The 19,895-nt window shown below is 41.8% G+C and overlaps 1 protein-coding gene across 1 annotated transcript in view; it reads left to right on the forward strand.

The window, feature by feature from the left end:
* Positions 1-19,895, forward strand: part of opn7b (opsin 7, group member b) — a 227,969-nt gene that overhangs the window by 130,227 nt on the left and 77,847 nt on the right. The gene's annotated exons all lie outside the window — the stretch shown is intronic.

The raw sequence follows: 19,895 nt of genomic DNA on the forward strand, positions 1-19,895 counted from the left end.
TGGCACGTGAGGCACTGCCTCTCCTGAATGCACGTCACAGGTTTACACGTGAGTTTCTTCTTTTTGTGTTTGTGTTTCGTTTGGTCAAATAAATTACATCAAGTTGCCTCACATTGAGAAGGAATTCAGTTTTGCATATTTTGGTGTGACTTCACAGAATGTCATACAATACAGATGTTATTTCTGGAACGATATATTTTCATAGCAAATTGTTTTGTATATCCATCCATCCATCCATCCATCCACTTTCTACCGCTTCTTCCCTTTGGGGTCGCTGGTGCCTATCTCAGCTACAATCGGGCGGAAGGCGGTTTACACCCTGCAAATCGACACCACAGACTAGGGCCAATTTTAGTGTATTGCTATTAAAATTACACAAATATTGCGGTTTCTTTGAACCACCATTAAAAAAAGCAGCGATCACATTGCTTTGCTTCATGATGGTGGCTGGCACGGTCGCGCATGGTTGAGCTTGCATGAACCCAGGTTGCAGAGCTGGATAGCGACATGCAGGGAAAATAGTCAAATTTAATAAGGTAATAAAAAGCAAGCTACATTTTGGACTTTTTGGGGAATTTTCCCAATCATTCACAACCCTTGTGTGGTACAATGCATTCTAATCATAAAAGAAAAACGCTCGCAAGATGCGACTAACAGTAGGGCTAACTGGAGTTGTTCATTTTCCTATAAAGCCGTTTAAAATATATTAAAAAATGCTAAATTTTGTATGGACCAAGCTGACGCTACATTTGTATTATAAGAGCTAAAACAAAAGGAACTACTTTTCTAGTGACGTAACATATCAACTTGCTAAAGTAAACATTCCCACTGCTACCGCCAATCCTGTACTTATAGCTGCTGCATCCTTGCCGTAACTATAATAATAATAATAATGGATTACATTCATATCACGTTTTTCTATTGTTATATACTCAAAGCGCTCACAGAGAAGTGGGAACCCATCATTCATTCACACCTGGTGGTGGTAAGCTACATCTGTAGCCACAGCTGCCCTGGGGTAGACTGACGGAAGCGTGGCTGCCAGTTTGCGCCTACGGCCCCTCCGACCACCACCAATCATTCATTCATCATTCATTCACCAGTGTGAGCGGCACCGGGGGCAAAGGGTGAAGTGTCCTGCCCAAGGACACAACGGCAGCGACTTTGATGTCAACAGGTGGGAAGTGAACCTGCAACCCTCAGGTTTCTGGCACGGCCGCTCTACCCACTACGCCATGCCGCCTCAACTACTCTAGCTCTTGCATCACTAACGAAATTACTTCAATATGTGTTAAAGTTATTGCTTGATTATAAATTATGGCTTACGTGCATAATAGAAGGCCATAAGCTAAAAAAGTAGGTCAACTTTGAAATTCCACTCTTTAGCAACTACAACTCCGGACTGGGCAGCATGGTGGGTGAAGGGTTAGTGCATGTGCCTCAGAATACGTAGGTCCTAAGTTGTCCTGGGTTCAATCCTGGGCTCGGGATCTTTCTGTATGGAGTTTGCATGTTATCCCCGTGACAGCGTGGGTTCCCTCCGGGTACTCCGGCTTCCTCCAACTGCCAAAGACATGCACCTGGGGATAGGTTGATTGGCAACACTAAATTGGCCCTAGTGTGTGAATGTGAGTGTGAATGTTGTCTGTCTATCTGTGTTGGCCCTGCGATGAGGTGGCGACTTGTCCAGGGTGTACCCTGACTTTCGTCTGAATGAAGTTGAGATAGACTCCAGCACCCCCCCCGCGACTCCGAACGGGACAAGCGGTAGTAAAAGGATGGATGGATGGAACTCCGGATTGAAGCAGTGGACCCTAGCTCAGCTCCCAGCTTGGACAACAAAATGGCTACATTGTTCGAAAGTTTTTAATGTTTTTTTTTTTTTTTTTACCATAGGACAATTCTGAGTTTACCATGTCAACTCAGAGTACAGGTGTTGTGCTAACAGATTCAGCCATCCAATCAGAATTTAAAATTGCTGAAATAAATGATAAATGGGTTGTACTTGTATAGCGCTTTTCTACCTTCAAGGTACTCAAAGCGCTTTGACACTACTTCCACATTCACCCATTCACACACACTTTCACACACTGATGGAGGGAGCTGCCATGCAAGGCGCTAACCAGCACCCATCAGGAGCAAGGGTGAAGTGTCTTGCTCAGGACACAACGGACGTGATGATGTTGGTACTAGGCGGGGATTGAACCAGGGACCCTAGAGTTGCGCACGGCCACTCTTCCACTGCGCCACGCCGTCCCATGGGCATCCTAGCACCATAGAAATAATATTACCTTGAGCAACACAATGCATTTCCAGAATAAGAAAAGCTTTCATTGAGGTAAAACTATCATGTGTTATATTATCCAACATCTCTGACAATCAGCATGAGTTTGTAACAGTTCGCTTTTTTATGAAAATGTCGAAGTTTAGGGTATTAAACAATTATAACACTGTTAAAATATAACTTACAAAACATACCAAAAATCTTACCGTGACCAGAATTTGAGCCTAAGATATTCTGCCTTGTAAATGAAGTACTTATGACGCCGGGCAGCCAGCTAGGAGGAAAATGTGTCTTCATGTTCTCATCGGTGACACAGCATGACATGGCCAGAAATAGATTTGGGGAAAAATTGTATATGAAACGCCCTGTTATTCAATAATTTACATTTTGATACGCTTTTTCACGCAAAATGAGCCGCCACTGATGGTGAAGCCGTCTGCAGGCCGCATGTTCTGCATTCAGGGCGGGGCGGCACTGAGCTGGCACAACAAAACTATTTTACAGACAGCATCAATGTCATTCATGTCAAACCAACATTAGTTACGTCAGTATGACTTAATGTTATCGTTATGTTGACAGCACATTTCGGATTGGATAATGTTTAAAGTAAAAGTGGGCTTGATTGGGCTACGTTGTTGGGGTTGTAGCAGGCTGTGCATGACCAAAGATTGTACATTGAGAGAGGATGATATAAAGTTAAAGGCCTACTGAAACCCACTACTAGTCTCCGGACTAGTAGTCTGATAGTTTATATATCAATGATGAAATATTAACATTGCAACACATGCAAATACGGCCGGTTTAGTTTACTAAATTAAAATTTTAAATTTCCCGCGAAGTATCCTGTTGAAAACGTCGTGGAATGATGACGCGTGCGTGTGACGTCACCGGTTGTAGCGGGCATGTTCTTCCAGCACCGATCACGGCTAAAAGTCGTCTGCTTTAATCGCATAATTACACAGTATTCTGGACATATGTGTTGCTGAATATTTTATAATGGAGAAGTCAAAGAAGAAAGATGTAGGTGGGAAGCGGTGTATTGCAGCTGCCTTTAGCAAGACAAACACAGCCGGTGTTTCCTTGTTTACATTCCCGAACGTGAAGCTTTACTGTGGAACAGAGCCGTCAAGCGAACATGTCAACTGGCAGGTTTCGGTGATAAAATTGTGGCAATACGTCGGCTCTTACCGTAGACATGAGCGGAGCTTGCGTCCTCCTGCATCTGCTGATTCTCTTACCTTCTCCCACCGGAGACACTGGCGGTCACCACACCCGTGGCCACAACCCCCCGACTTTCAGGTAACATATAATCTCACTAAAACACTAGTAACACAATAAGCAGATAAGGGATTTTCCAGAATTATCCTAGTAAATGTGTCTAATAACATCTGAACCGCTCCCACTGCCCTCGCCTTTTTTTTTCTTCTAATTCTTCACTCTCACTATCCTCATCCACGAATCTTTCATCCTCGCACAAATTAATGGGGAAATTGTCGCTCTCTCGGTTCAAATCGCTCTCGCTGCTGGTGGCCATGATTGTAAATAATGTTCAGATGTGAGGAGCTCCACAACAGGTGACGTCCCGCGCACATCGACTGCTACTTTCGGTACAGGCAAGGCTTTTTTATTAGCGACCAAAAGTTGCAAACTTTATCGTCGATGGTTCTCTACTAATATTAATACGGCCACAACGACAACTCTTGCTGACCTACTGCCCTCGGTAATGGCACCATTCCCAAAGTATGTGGGCTCTATTGATAACCTCACTAACAACTTTAACGACGGCCTGCGCGAAACCATTGATAACATAGCACCGCTAAAGTTAAAAAAGGCTCCAAAAAACCGTACCCCGTGGTTTACAGAAGAAACTAGAGCTCAGAAAATATTATGTAGAAAGCTGGAACGCAAATGGCGCACGACTAAACTTGAGGTGCACCATCAAGCATGGAGTGATAGTTTAATAACTTATAAACGCATGCTTACCTTAGCTAAAGCTAAATATTACTCAAATCTCATCCACCGTGACAAAAGCGATCCTAAATTTTTGTTTAGTACGGTAGCATCGCTAACCCAATAAGGGACTCCTTCCAGTAGCTCAACCCACTCAGCTGATGACTTTATGCAATTCTTTAGTAAGAAAATTGAAGTCATTAGAAAGGAGATTAAAGACAATGTGTCCCAGCTACAACTGGGTTCTATTAACACAGATACGATTGCATATACGGCACATACTGCCCTCCAAAATTGTTTCTGTCTGTGACAGGTTCGTGTCGTGGGGTCCTCAGGACCGAAGGATCACAGCTGGAGTTCAAGTTGACAATTCTTTTTAATCTTTTCACACACAATATTTCTTCTTTCGTTTGTTCCCAAAATAATTTTCTTTTCATTTTTAAATTTTCACAACAGTTCATCTTCTTCGTTCGCGCCCCAAGTCTTTTCAGTCTTAGTTCGTTCACTCACAAAGTTTTTAACTCGCTCAGTCCTCCCACAACCCCTTCTGGCGTCCTTCGCACATCCTGGGGTCCTTTTGGCTTTTCAGCCCCGCCCTGCAGTCACCAACGCTGCTAAATAGAGACAGGTGATTAGATAACTCGTTCCAGCTGAGGTATCCACTCACCTGTCATCTTTCTTCCAGCCGGCTCCTGTGCATGCCGTCGCCGGCAGGCGGCGCGTGACCACGCCCCGCCTCCCACACTCTCGTTTTGAGGAAATAACATTAGAGGAATTGTTACAACGTGTAAATGGAATAAAACAAACAACGTGTTTACTTGACCCTCTTCCTGGGAAACTTATCAAGGAGCTCTTTGTATTATTAGGTCCATCAGTGCTAAATATTATAAACTTATCACTTTCCTCGGGCACTGTTCCCCTAGCATTCAAAAAAGCGGTTATTCATCCTCTTCTTAAAAGACCTAAACTCGATCCTGACCTCATGGTAAACTACCGACCGGTGTCTCACCTTCCCTTTATTTAAAAAATCCTCGAAAAAATTGTTGCGGAGCAGTTAAATGAACACTTAGCGTATAACAATCTATGTGAAACCTTTCAATCCGGTTTCAGGGCAAATCACTCCACGGAGACAGCCCTCGCAAAAATGACCAATGATCTATTGCTAACGATGGATTCTGATGCATCATCTATGTTGCTGCTCCTCGATCTTAGCGCTGCTTTCGATACCGTCGATCATAATATTTTATTAGAACGTATCGAAACACGAATTTGTATGTCAGACTTAGCCCTGTCTTGGTTTAACTCTTATCTTACTGATAGGATGCAGTGCATCTCCCATAACAATGTGACCTCGGACTACGTTAAGGTAACGTGTGGAGTTCCCCAGGGTTCGGTCCTTGGCACTGCACTCTTCAGCATCTACATGCTGCTGCTAGGGGACATCATACGCAAATATGGTGTTAGCTTTCACTGTTATGCTGATGACACCCAACTCTACATGCCCCAAAAGCTGACCAACACGCGGGATTGTAGTCAGCTGGAGGCGTGTCTTAATGAAATTAAACAATGGATGTCCGCTAACTTTTTGCAACTCAACGCCAAAAAAACGGAAATGCTGATTATCGGTCCTGCTAGACACCGACCTCTATTTAATAATACAACTCTAACATTTGACAACCAAACAATTAAACAAGGCGACACGGTAAAGAATCTGGGTATTATCTTCGACCCAACTCTCTCCTTTGAGTCACACATTAAAAGCGTTACTAAAACGGCCTTCTTTCATCTCCGTAACATCGCTAAAATTTGCTCCATTTTGTGCACTAAAGACGCTGAGATCATTATCCATGCGTTTGTTACGTCTCGCCTCGATTACTGTAACGTATTATTTTTGGGTCTCCCCATGTCTAGCATTAAAAGATTACAGTTAGTACAAAATGCGGCTGCTAGACTTTTGACAAGAACAAGAAAGTTTGATCACATTACGCCTGTACTGGCTCACCTGCACTGGCTTCCTGTGCACTTAAGATGTGACTTTAAGGTTTTACTACTTACGTATAAAATACTACACGGTCTAGCTCCATCCTATCTTGCCGATTGTATTGTACCATATGTCCCGGCAAGAAATCTGCGTTCAAAAGACTCCGGCTTATTAGTGATTCCCAAAGCCCAAAAAAAGTCTGCAGGCTATAGAGCGTTTTCCGTTCGGGCTCCAGTACTCTGGAATACCCTCTCGGTAACAGTTCGAGATGCCACCTCAGTCGAAGCATTTAAGTCTCACCTTAAAACTCATTTGTATACTCTAGCCTTTAAATAGACTCCCTTTTTAGACCAGTTGATCCGCCGTTTCTTTTCTTTTTCTCCCCATTTCCTACTCTCCCTTGTGGAGGGGGTCCGGTCCGATCCGGTGGCCATGTACTGCGGATGTTTTCCTGCTGGCTCCGCTGTGAACGGGACTCTCGCTGCTGTGTTGGATCCGCTTTGGACTGGACTCTCGCGACTGTGTTGGATCCATTATGGATTTAACTTTCACAGTATCATGTTAGACCCGCTCGACATCCATTGCTTTCGTCCTCTCCAAGGTTCTCATAGTCATCATTGTCACCGACGTCCCACTGGGTGTGAGTTTTCCTTGCCCTTATGTGGGCCTACCGAGGATGTCGTAGTGGTTTGTGTTGTGGTTTGTGCAGCCCTTTGAGACACTAGTGATTCAGGGCTATATAAGTAAACATTGATTGATTGATTGATACTAAATCCTTTCAGCAAAAATATGGCAATATCGGGAAATGATCAAGTATGACACATAGAATGGACTTCCTATCACCGTTTAAATAAGAACATCTCTTTTCAGTAGGCCTTTAAAGTACCAATGATAGTCACACACACACTAGGTGTGGTGAAATGTGTCCTTTGGTTTTGACACATCACCTTGTCCACCCCCTGGGAGGTGAGGGGAGCAGTGGGCAGCAGCTGTGCCGCGCCCGGGAATCATTTTTGGTGATTTAACCCCCAATTCCAACCCTTGATGCTGGGTGCCAAGCAGGGAGTTAATGGGTCCCATTTTTATAGTCTTTGGTACAACTTGGCCGGGGTTTGAACTCACAACCTACCGATCTCAGGGCGGACACTCTAACCACTCGGCCACTGAGTAGGTAATTCATGATGTTGTACAATGCACACGATGCGCTACGCAATTAATATGTGCAGTCAGTCATATAATTTTCTTTTGTCACGTGAGAAAAATACAGAGGAGTCAAGTACACGGCCTTGGCGTCCTCAATGGCACTAACGCACACATTGTAACAGAAAAAACACTGAGACATATAACATGTTTGTGTTGAACATCTATTCTTAATAAATCTGTCCTTTTCACACTATCATTATTAGTACTACAATTAGCATTAAGTGGTGAAATGTGTAGCTGTTTAGGTGAGCGTAGTACATCGCACGTACCGTACTTTTGGGACTATAAGGCACACTCGAAATCATTTCATTTTCTCAGAAATCGACAATGTGCCTTATAACCCGGTGCGCTTAATGTCAGGAATAAATTTGGTTGTGCTTACAGACCTCAAAGCTATTTTATTTGGTACTTGGTCAAATGATAAGTGTGACCAGTAGATGGCAGTCACACATAAGAGAAACAAGTAGACTGCAATATGAATCAAGTAAAAAATACCAAAGTTGTATATGTTCCATTGAAAATATAGAACATCACACATGGCGTTCAAAAATCTATCAAAATGTTTTAGTACAACTTTGGTAAGCTATGAAGCCGCACCGCTTGATGGATTGTACTGTGCTTCATCATACGAGTATCATTATGGTGTGTGTATAAGGTACGACATATTATCTACCGTTTTGTTTCGCAATATTATGCAAATGCAACTTTTCTTACCTTCTGGTACCTGCTCATCTGTATTTTAGATCTGCGTAAGTCCTGAAAATTTGCACACATCCGCCTTTGTAGTCCGTACCGACAACCGTAGTCGATTAGCTTCTTCTTTTTCTTTATCTTCTTGTTATGTGACATTCATCGTCCGCTGTTGCCATTTCTGATATAAAGTAGTGTAAAGTTCTGTCAGTAAACTCGCCATGAAAGCGCTAAAACATACAGCTGTAGTGAGTTCACATGATTAATCCAAGAAACTTTGGTTTTTAGAGAGTTCCGGTCGGACGGTTTTTCACGGGACACATTTGCGTGAGAGTGGTTAGTGCGTCTGCCTCACAATACGAAGGTCCTGAGTAGTCCTGGGTTCAATCCCGGGCTCGGGATCTTTCTGTATGGAGTTTGCATGTTCTCCCCGTGACTGTGTGGGTTCCTTCCGGGTACTCTGGCTTCCTCCCACCTCCAAAGACATGCACCTGGGTATAGGTTGATTGGCAACACTAAATTGGCCCTAGTGTGTGAGTGTGAATGTTGTCTGTCTAACTGTGTTGGCCCTGCGATGAGGTGGCGACTTGTCCAGGGTGTACCCCGCCTTCCACCCAATTGTAGCTGAGATAGGCACCAGCGCCCCCCGCGATCCCAAAGGGAATAAGCTGTAGGAAATGGATGGATGGTCATTTCCGCTGTTGTTATTGCACCAGCGTGCCACGGACGAGGAGATGCTGCTACGTTATTGATTTAAGTAAAGTCTGAATGTTATAAAAAAAAACAGTTAGCTTCATCTTTTGACACTTCTTCCACTCCCGTCCTTGCACGCTACACCGCTACAACAAAAATCACGGATGACGCAGAAAAGACGCTGTCGAAAGAGAGCCACGTAAATAAGACCGCCCGCAAAAAGGCGTATCCTGAAGCAACTGTCAGAAAGTGGCTTGAAGATGATCTGTAAGACATAATCAATGCAACAACCAAAGAACCAGCATTACATGTTAAGTAGACCACAAAGAAGTGTTTTCAATTAAAAAAAAAATATATATAATATGACTCCGTTAATGCGCCCTATTTGCCTTTTGTATGAAAACAGACCTGACTAGTCCCGCTCATCACCAGTTCTATTGTCCGGAAAATACGGTAAATAAGTGTTCCACATCGTATCTGAATTTGACATAAGGTGTAGCCATTGGGACCATCGTATATAAACTCTTGTTGGTTAAAAACTTTGCCATGTTCAACATGATGACGATCTGTGGTGCCGATGGCATCACAACATGTCAAACACAGCTAAGGTGTTGGAGTTAGTTGATTCCTAATACCAGAATAGGAATCAGAAATAGTTTAATAACCCCCGAGGGGAAATTGAGATTTTCAGCACAATCCCTTTTAAGAGCAGACAAACATTACAGCGAGACAGAACAGGAACGCTGACGGTCTGTAAACTTCCGGTGCCCCTTACAAAAAATGTGAGGAACAGGTAAACGCTCGAGGGATGAGAAAACAAAATTTCAGTCTAAGCCTGGGCCCCTGGAGAGGGGGGCCAGACTGAGGCCAAGGGGTAAAACAACTCATAGCCATAACACACATAAGCATGTATTGAAGAGGGAAACATCAAAAAGTACAAATGACATTAAAGACATTAAAAGAGCAGTGCCATTTCTACATACAGCTACAAAAGTAAAAACAACAAAAGAAACATACACTCTGGTGGCCTCTGCGGTGTTCCACGCCATCGTCTGCTGGGGTGGGGGGGAGCATGGCCAGAGACAGGAGCCGACTACACAATCGGCCACTCACTAACTCTCGGCCAGTGTCCGGGCCGCATGGATGAGCGAGTAGTATGTATGATACATTAAATATTTAAGGTTTTTTTTCTCATTACAGCATTCGTGTTAATCGAGATTAATTAGAAAAAAAAAAGGTCTGTCACATTGTGTTGCGATGTGATATTTTCTGTTATGCACAATTATATAACGTATCTGATGACCTGACATAATGACATCACAAACAAATACGCTAAGATGTGCTGCCAACTACGGCGGCACAATTAATTGACATCAAGGTTTTAATTACTGCGATTATCAATCGCAATAGGCTAAGGTTTTTTTTTATTTTCTCTCTCTTCCATCTTCCAAATAAGTCAGAATTGTCAAGCCTTGCATCATTGGCCTGCTGACCAATAAAAAGTGGTTACAGGAAACAGCACCGTCTGTGCTGCGGTCGACGCAGTTAGTCAATATACAACCACTTGTGTTCATTACTCTACAATGCTTGAAAAACGTTTTAATGGTGACGGTGTAAAATAACTAAAATAACTTTTATGTAAAACCACTACTGGCCTGTCAACTTACTTTAAAACGGTGGACGACCACAACAAGTAGCCATGGACGGTATAAGCAAACATGGGTGTTGTCGACGTAAACCCCAAATATTTTAGTAATTGGATTATTGGACCCGTGACCTCGAAAAGGACAAGCGGTAAAAAATGGATGGATGCATTATTGGATATTGTTCTAATGTATGCCAACTTGAGACAATAATATGTTGAATGACAAAAGTAACATGACCTCTTCAATCATCATTCTAGCAGTTTAATGCATTTAAGCTCAAATTTAATCACTACTGCAATTTTTGGAAATTAGGATTTGGTATCAAAATGGTGCAGCCCTACTGCCAACTGCCTTACTACGACATTCCAGGCCCTTCTTTTTGGCACGTCTATTAGCTGCCCCTCTTCTTGTGATATACGACAGTGATATAAGCTAAATCTGTCGTAATAAAATAAGCAAGGACAATACATTAGCTTTTTTAATATACCGGTTTTCCAATCGGTACTCAAAATAATTTAGAATCACCACAGAACGTAACTGATAAATGCATCAAATCGGCGTATCAATCGTGGGGATTGTCAACCTCTCCCTTCTGCTGTGAAGTTTGAGCACCGCATCCTGCTGTTCGTCTATTTGTGGCATGCAGTGGTTGTACTATTTCGCTCATTTGTTAGTCGTATTGAATGTTGTAGAAATGCTAGAATGAATTTTGCTTATGGATCCATCGCTGAGAGGAAAATGGGGCCGACAAACACTAATACAGGGATCAGATAATGATGAACATACAGTAACATAATAATAATAATAATAATAATAATAATAATAGTAATAATAATGAATTAGATGTATATAGCGCTTTTCTATTAACTTGATACTCAATTCAAATTTCCTTTCACTGGAACTAAGGGGCCAAACCCAACTCCTGAAAAACAACCCCACACCATAATTCCTCCCCCACCAAATTTCAGACTTGGCATAATGCTGTCCAAAATGTACTGTTCTCCTGGCAACCTCCAAACCCAGACTTGTCCATCAGATTGCTGGATGGAAAACAAGATTTATCACTCATGAGAAAGCGTCTCGACTGCTTTAGAGTCCAGTGGCGACCTGCTCTACACCACGGTATCGGACTTTTTGCATTGGACTTGGTGATGTATGGCTTGGATGCAGCTGCTTGGCCATGGTAACCCACTCCATGAAGCTCTCTGCGTACTGTACATGGGCTAATCGGAAGGTCACATGAAGTTTACAGTTCTGTAGCAACTGTGCAGAAAAAGTCAGCGACCTCTTTGCACTATGCTCTTTAGCATCCGCTGACACTTCTCTGTCTGTAAGTTTACGTGGCCTACCACTTTGTGGATGAGTTGCTGTTTTTCCAAAACTCTTCCATTTTCCTATAATAAAACCGACAGTTGACTTTAGAATATTTAGGAACGAGCACATTTCATGACTGGATGTTGCACAGGTGGCATCCTATGACAGTCCCACCCTGGAAATCACTGAGCTCCTGAGAACGTCCCATTTATTCACAAATGTTTGTAGAACCAGTCTAAATGCCTAAGTGCTTTATTTTATACACCTGTGGCCAAGTGATTAAGCCACCTGATTCCGACCTGTCTGAGACTATGATATTGGAGTTTTAGATTATTTGGACACTTTTTTTCAACACAGATCTTCACCACAGTTGTAGATCTGTTTTCCAAAATTACTTATGTGTCTGTCTGGTGTGAGGAAATAACTCCTTGAACAAAACAAGTTATGGTTGCTAAGAATTACTAGTAAGACAATCTCAACTTCACTGAATAGTTGAATTTGAAAAACAATGATACCATATGCTACCAATGGAATGACAGAAAATAAAGCTTCTGCTGCCTTGAATGCCAAAGAAGACACGGAATAGTCCCAAGAAACAGTGTCAGGTTATACCACCAAACTATCTATTAAACAAGACAAGAAGAAGGAATCGGGCAGACAGAGTTCAATTTTGCTCATGTGAAGAGACGTATTGGGATGTACAGTCAATTACAGTTTCACCCTACGCTCTAAGGTACAGTCCCACGTGCTCCTCTATTTATTCGGTAGGACCCTAGTTAACATCACTGAGGCTGCTTCTGAAGGGAGGGGTAATGCCAGGGACCCAACAGACACAATACATGATTATTCCAAATGGAAATGTGCTGATACTCATGATTTCGCCCAGTTTCTGTTTTATCTGCATTAAGGTACTCGATGTCCGCTTTTGGCTGTCAGCAGGCAGGGTCTGGAAAAAAACTACTGATACGGGACAAGTCACAATGGAAGATTACACGTTGTGTGCCTTTGCACAGATAGAAAAGTACAACTTCAGCACAATAGATAAAAGCTATAGCAACTGCCTTTAAGCAAACAAGTTGTGTGATAACTAATACATAATTATTCTAACAACAGGTACTGTCTATGACATAGCAGTGCATGTACAAACCCATATGAGTTGGGAAATTGTGTTAGATGTAAATATAAACGTAATACAATCATTTGCAAATCCTTTTCAACCCATACTCAGTTGAATGCACTACAATGATAAGATATTTGATGTTCAAACTCATGAACTTTGTTTTTTTTTTGCAAACAATAATTAACTTAGAATTTCATAGCTGCAATACGTGCCAAAGTAGTTGGGAAAGTGCATGTTCACCACTGTGTTTGATCACCTTTTCTTAATAAACGCCTGGGAACTGAGGTAATTAATTGTTTAAGCTTTGAAAGTGGAATTCCTTCTCATTCTTGTTTGTTCAACAGTCCGGGATCTGCGCTGTCATATTTTACGCTTCATAATGCGCCACACATTTGAGATGGGAGACATGTCTGAACTGCAGGCGTTGCCAGGAAAGTACCCGCACTCTTTTACTACGAAACCACGCTGTTGTAACACGTAGCTTGGCATTGTCTTGCTGAAATAAGCAGGGGCGTCCATGATAACGTTGCTTGGATGACAAAATATGTTGCTCCAAAACCTGTATGTACCATTCATCATTAATGGTGCCTTCACAGATGTGTAAGTTACCCATGCCTTGGGCACTAATGCACCCCCATACCATCACAGATGCTGGCTTTTTAACTTTGCGCCTATAACAATCCAGATGGTTATTTTCCTCTTTGTTCTGGAGAACACCACGTCCACAGTTTCCAAATATATTTGAAATGTGGACTCGTCAGACCACAGAACACTTTTCCACTTTGCATCAGTGCATCTTAGATGAGCTCTGGCCCAGAGAAGCCAGCGGCGTTCCTTGGTGTTGTTGTAAATGGGTTTTGCTTTGCGAAGTGGAGTTTTAACTTGCACTTAAAGATGTAGCGACCAACTGTAGTTACTGACAGTGGTTTTATGAAGTGTTCCTGAGCCCATGTGGTGATATACATTACACACTGATGTTGGTTTTTGATGCAGTACCGCCTGAGGGTTCAAAGGTCCGTAATATCATCGCTCACATGCAGTGATTATTCCAGATTCTCTGAACCTTTTGATGATTTTACGGACCGTAGATGGTAAAATCCCTAAATTCCTTGCAATAGCTCGTTGACAAAAAGGTTGTAAAACTGTTCGACAATTTGCGTACAAATTGGTGACTCTCACCCCATCCTTGTTTGTGAATTACTTAGCATTTCATGGAAGCTGCTTTTATACCCAATCATGGCACCCACCTGTTCCCAATTAGCCTGCACACCTGTGGGATGTTCCAAATAAGTGTTTGATGAGCATTTCTCAACTTTATCAGTATTTATTGCCACCTTTCCCAACTTCTTTGTCACGTGTTGCTGGCATCAAATTCTAAAGTTAATGATTATTTGCAAAAATAAAAATGTTTATGAGTTTTAACATCAAATATGTTGTCTTTGTAGAATATTCAACTGAATATGGGTTGAAAATTATTTGCAAATCATTGAATTCCGTTTATATTTACATCTAACACAATTTCCCAACTCATATGGAAACGGGGTTTGTAGTAGCATGATGTTTGTCTTTACATAATTCTGAGCTGGAAGAAAATGTGAATGCTGAAAAAGAAACAGAACGGTGAGACGAATCAACTCATATTAGAAGGACGTACAGATAAATTGAGTTGGAGCAAAGCAAACGTGAGAATGATGTAATTGTGACTGATTTTGACCTGCAAAAAAACGAAATATTGCTGAAACAAAAACAAGTTTAAAATAGCATCTAAAACTATTTTAAAATAGCATCTGACAGCAAAACATGTTTTATTTATGACAGCGGCCAGCAAGAACACTGTTAGTGTGTGAAAAACATCATTCACCTCTTTCAAGCTCATTGTCATTAGGGTCATGGGTAAACTGGAGCTTTCGACAACAAACAGACAAACAAGGTCCATGGGCCGGCCCTCTGAGTCAGCCGTGCCGAAGATGTTGATTTTATTTGGGTTTTGCTTTTTACATCAAAGCGCAACTTGTCCAGGGTGTACCCCGCCTTCCGCCCGATTGTAGCTGAGATAGGCGCCAGCGCCCCCCGCGACCCCGAAAGGGAATAAGCGGTAGGAAATGGATGGATGGATGGATCAAAGCAGGTAAAAATAAGACAATAACTAATCGAAACAAAGGCACGTTGACTAAGACAATACCGCGGATAACTGGCATGTTAGTTAACGTATAAAAAATTGTTACAAATGAGAGCCAATCAGATAGATAAATAGATAGATGGATAGATAGATGGATAGATAGATAGATAGATATATAGATAGATAGATAGATAGATAGATAGATAGATAGATAGATAGATAGATAGATAGATAGATAGATAGATAGATAGTATTTTATTTATTCCTTCAGGAAAATTAACATTTTCAGCACAATCCCATTTAAGATCAGACAAACATTACAGGGAGACAGAACAGGATCGCTGACAGGTCTGCCGACTATCGGCGCCCCTTACAAAAAAGGTGAGATACAGGTAAACAAGGTGGGGGGAGAAAAAAATAAAAGATTAAAATAAAATAATCAATCAAATCCTGGGCCTTTGGAGAGGGGGTCCAGACTGAGGCCAAGGAAAAAACAACAACTCATAGCCATAGTACACAGCCCTCTTACATGTGTGTAAGAGGGAAAAATCAAAGAAAACAAAGGACATGAAAGACATTAAAGCCGCGGAGCTGATACAACCAGACACTTCTACATACAGCTATTAATAAAAAGTAAAATAAATATATACACTATGGTGGCCTCTGCGGTGTTCCACGCCATCGTCTGCTGGGGTGGAGAGAGTATGGCCAGAGACAGGAGCAGACCCAACAAAGCAACCAAGAGAGCCGACTCCACTCTCGGTCGCTAACCAACTCTCGGCCAGTGTCCAGTCCGCATGGATGAGCGAGGATACTTCTAAGGAGACTGAGGCGTCCGACACCTGCTTATTCAACCAAGACACTGTGAAGCTTGTCCGTCCCGGCGCTCAGTGCCAGCTCCGCAGCCCTGTCTCTTCATCCGCATCTCCTCCAGTCGCTCCAAACTGACTCTGGTGTAGCAGAGACCCAGCAGCTGGTCTCCTTGGCCAAAAGGCTCCCGGGAGGCAGATCCAGAAGTCCACAAAAAGCACCGCAGAGGTCACGAAAGTACCACCCCTTGTCACACAGTCCCGAAGGGTCCCGGACCAAAAGGCAAATATATATATATATATATATATATATATATATATATATATATATATATATATATATATATATATATATATATATATATATAAAATAACACATGAAAACAAGATGCTTTCCCTTGTGAGATAAAGAAGTCACTGCCAAAATAAAAATGATTTACATGTTTCACATTGTAATATCTGTTCAACTGAGAGAAAGTGAAGAAGAAACATTTATTTTTTACTGTTATGTTGCCATCAGCAGGCAAGTCATCGATCGTGACATCTACACAACTGAAAGTTAACCCTTATTCTTTGCTTCTTTCGGTGAAACTGATTACCTGCCAAAAGTTGATTCCTGCCACCGCAGTAGCGCGTACACTTTCTGCAGCCGGGTCTTTGTGGCTGAAGTATACCCTCTGCAATGTTGTCAACAAAAGTACCAAGGATAAGTTAAGCAAATGTGATTAATCCAAATTCAAAAGGAAATAATTTGATTAAAAAATTATTTGACAGCACAAATATATATTATTTCAACATTACATTGAATTATACTTATAATTATACTCCAATATGTATTGATTTTTTTTTAACATATAACCTATTTTCTTTGACCTCTTTTTGTTTTCTATTCATTATTTTATCTTGTACTTTGTGGTAAATGAAGGAGACACTGTTGCTGTTTCTTTTAAGGTCTTTAATCCAATACTACCAACATAAAAATTACACATACAATGCACCTTAACAGTGTGCCCAAAAGTCCTCTGAAACCATGCCCATAACAGCTGGATGAGAGCATGGTATTAAAATAAACTTCATGGGGAAAAGAAAAATCGTCCAGGGTGCTTAACCCACCTGCCGTTATAGTTGCAAAGTCCTTTATTCGGAAGGAGTAGGCAAAACCTGTAGGGCAGAATGCTCACATAGCGCCCAAAGAGGCGAATGTGTTATGTACGGCGGGGGAAGGAGACGACACCGCGACAGAATTCGGTCTAACAGGTTTATTAAACCTTCTACGGAGTGTGTAGGATGTGTATGCTACTTCAAGTAATGTGTGCAAGACGATGTGTAGAATCAAGCAAATTAATGTTACAAGGGTTTGTTGTTTGTGCATGTTGGTTGAATTCTTCGTCAGTCCAAGGGGGTAAGGCGAGAAGGCACTCCGTGGGTAGGCAAGCAGTCGGGCGCCGGAGAGAGGTAACGAGGTGTGTGTCCAAGCAGGGGTCGAGGATCAATGAAGGCAGTCCAGAATCCGGAGGGAGGTTGAGAAACACAACTCGATCGCAGAAGGCGGAGAATGTACTGCGGATAACACAATGGACATTAGACACGGTAACAGGGAAGGACACAGAAAGCGAGCAAGTACAAGGGAGGGAAGCCAGAGACGAGATGCTTACTCCAAGAGAAAAACTACGTTCTGACAAAGAACCATCGAGTCCGCTGGTCTTTACTCTCTCAATTGTCCCAGGTGCGCTGATGAGAGATTGTCTGTAGCTTTTCCGGCGCGTAGGCCTGATGCACCCAGCGCAAGCAGGGGCGTGTCCTGACGTGCTGCCAACGGAGGTGCTGGCAGACTCAGCTACCGAAGAAAAGCGGGTTCAAGCCCGCGCCGTGACAGAAGGACACTCAACCCTGACATTTAGGAGGGCGACCGCAGCGGGGGACTTGACAGCAGTCCCTTGCCTGCTACATTATATGCTGGTTTGAGCCTGTCCAATGAAATGCATTCCCTGCGCCCGCCCATATCCTGTGCAAATAGATCTAGTTTAGTCCTACGCCTTTCCATGTAGAAATATCTATGGGAGCCGCTTACGTCTGCCTATAAAGCACTTAAAAAACATCCAAACATCTCCATTTGGTTTTTATATATATGATGTCAGTACATATGGAATGTAGAAGCGGGCAAATTTATAATAACATTTAATATTTACATATTTTGATCATTCTCAGCATACGTGGTGCATTAATTTTAAAAAACCCATTGTTTGCGTTTTTTTATTCATCACTGATTATTACTCACTGTAGACCTCATGAGAGCCAAAAATCATAATAAAACATCAATTACCATACAATGTCAGCCGTTATTAGGATGTCGACTGCTAGGGTGTTCATATATTCCCATTTAGGTGAAGAATATCTCATAATCCTCACTGAGAAAAGGGGTGTGGGGGAGGAGGAGACGAATTGTCTTTTGGTGTCATTCTCGCCAGTTCAGAGTCCCAAATAGCTGTCAAAGTGTACCAACTTGTCGGATTACATTCTCAGCAATCTACTTTCCAGGTGAGATGCATTATATATATTCAAGAATAAACTTCCAGGGATCAGGGAATCAAGGAAACAGCAGACCACCCGATGATCTTAACATACCCACAAAAGCTTATGTTCGCGTCGTGCTTATATTAACAATATGACTAATACTTGGTTAATATTCAAGTCACAAAATGTAAATGGAGTAGCGTCGGGGCTTTTTGAGTGGTTATTTAACAGATTTTATGGGCCAAAGAGTGGAGTTGCCATTGGCTGTCCTGTGGGCAGACTTTTCATTACTTTTATTTAATATTTAGAATCAGTTAAGAAAAAATCCATCTGTAATGTCTTTCAGAATGATTGTGAACGATAGGCAAAATTACAGTCTAGTAAATAAATGCGAGCAAAAGTCTGCTTACAATATAGCCAATGGGAGTTGCTCTATTCTGCCTATAAAGTCCTTAACAAAACATCCAAACATCTCCATCAACGTTTTATATACACGCTGCAAGTAAATACAGTATGTAATGTAGGAACAAGATACTCATAATACTATGTAATATTTGTTACGATCCGCTGCCCGGATAGTTCCCTATTGTAGTTTTCCTTTTCATATCACATTCTGTTGTTTGGACTTCTTATTTCCTGTTTGCTCTGTCACCATTACTGCATATTAGTTTTTTTTATTTTCCTGAAGGTACTCTCCTGAAGTAATCAATAAAGTACTATCTATCTATTTAGTTCCACCTCCTACTCTCCGTTTACGCACACCTGTTACTGCTGATTACTTGAGTATTTAAGCCTGTTTTCGACCTCAGTTTTCTGGATGGTTTGTTTGCTCCATGCAACTTTCTCGTTGGTGTTTCTTTGATGTTGTTTCTAGTGCTATGTCTCGTCTTAGCTTCTCATGTGCTCGACACATTACTTTGGACTATTTTGAACTTTGCTACGTTTTAGCTTAGCTTAACGTGCTTTAGGCACGCCTTTTCTTTGTAATTTTTCTATTAGTGTTCTTTTATGTTCATATTAAATCAGTCTTACCTGCAATTCCTGCCTGTCTTGGTCCTCGTGCATCCCTGGGGTGACAACGCGCATCCAAAATGCGTCGCCAACGCGTCAATATTCACGTTATTTTGGTCATTTTAAGCATTAATTTCACAAACGCATCGCGACGTTCACTTGTTTTTCCAACATCACTGATTATTACTCACTGCAGACTTCACGAGAGCCAACAAACATAATAGAACATCACGTAAGGCTGTCACCTTTAGGATTCTGATATGTTCCCGTTTAGATGAAAAATGACTTATAAGCTTCACAAAGAAAATGGGGTCGGTGGGACTAAATTGGCTGTCAAAGTTCACCAACTTGTGAGATTATGTTCTCATCCTTTTTACTATGCAGATGAGAGGCATTATTTAAAATCTATAATAAACTATTACGAGCCCAGAGACGAGGAACCAGCTCACCAGCTGATGATCTCAACAGAGCAGGCCGTTATAAATAGTTTGCCTGCATTAGTGCTCATAATGACATTATCACAAATACTTGGTTAATAGTCTAGTCACAAAGTGTAAATGG

Source organism: Nerophis ophidion, linkage group LG06, assembly GCF_033978795.1.
Source record: "Nerophis ophidion isolate RoL-2023_Sa linkage group LG06, RoL_Noph_v1.0, whole genome shotgun sequence".
Classification (NCBI taxonomy): Eukaryota; Metazoa; Chordata; class Actinopteri; order Syngnathiformes; family Syngnathidae; genus Nerophis; species Nerophis ophidion.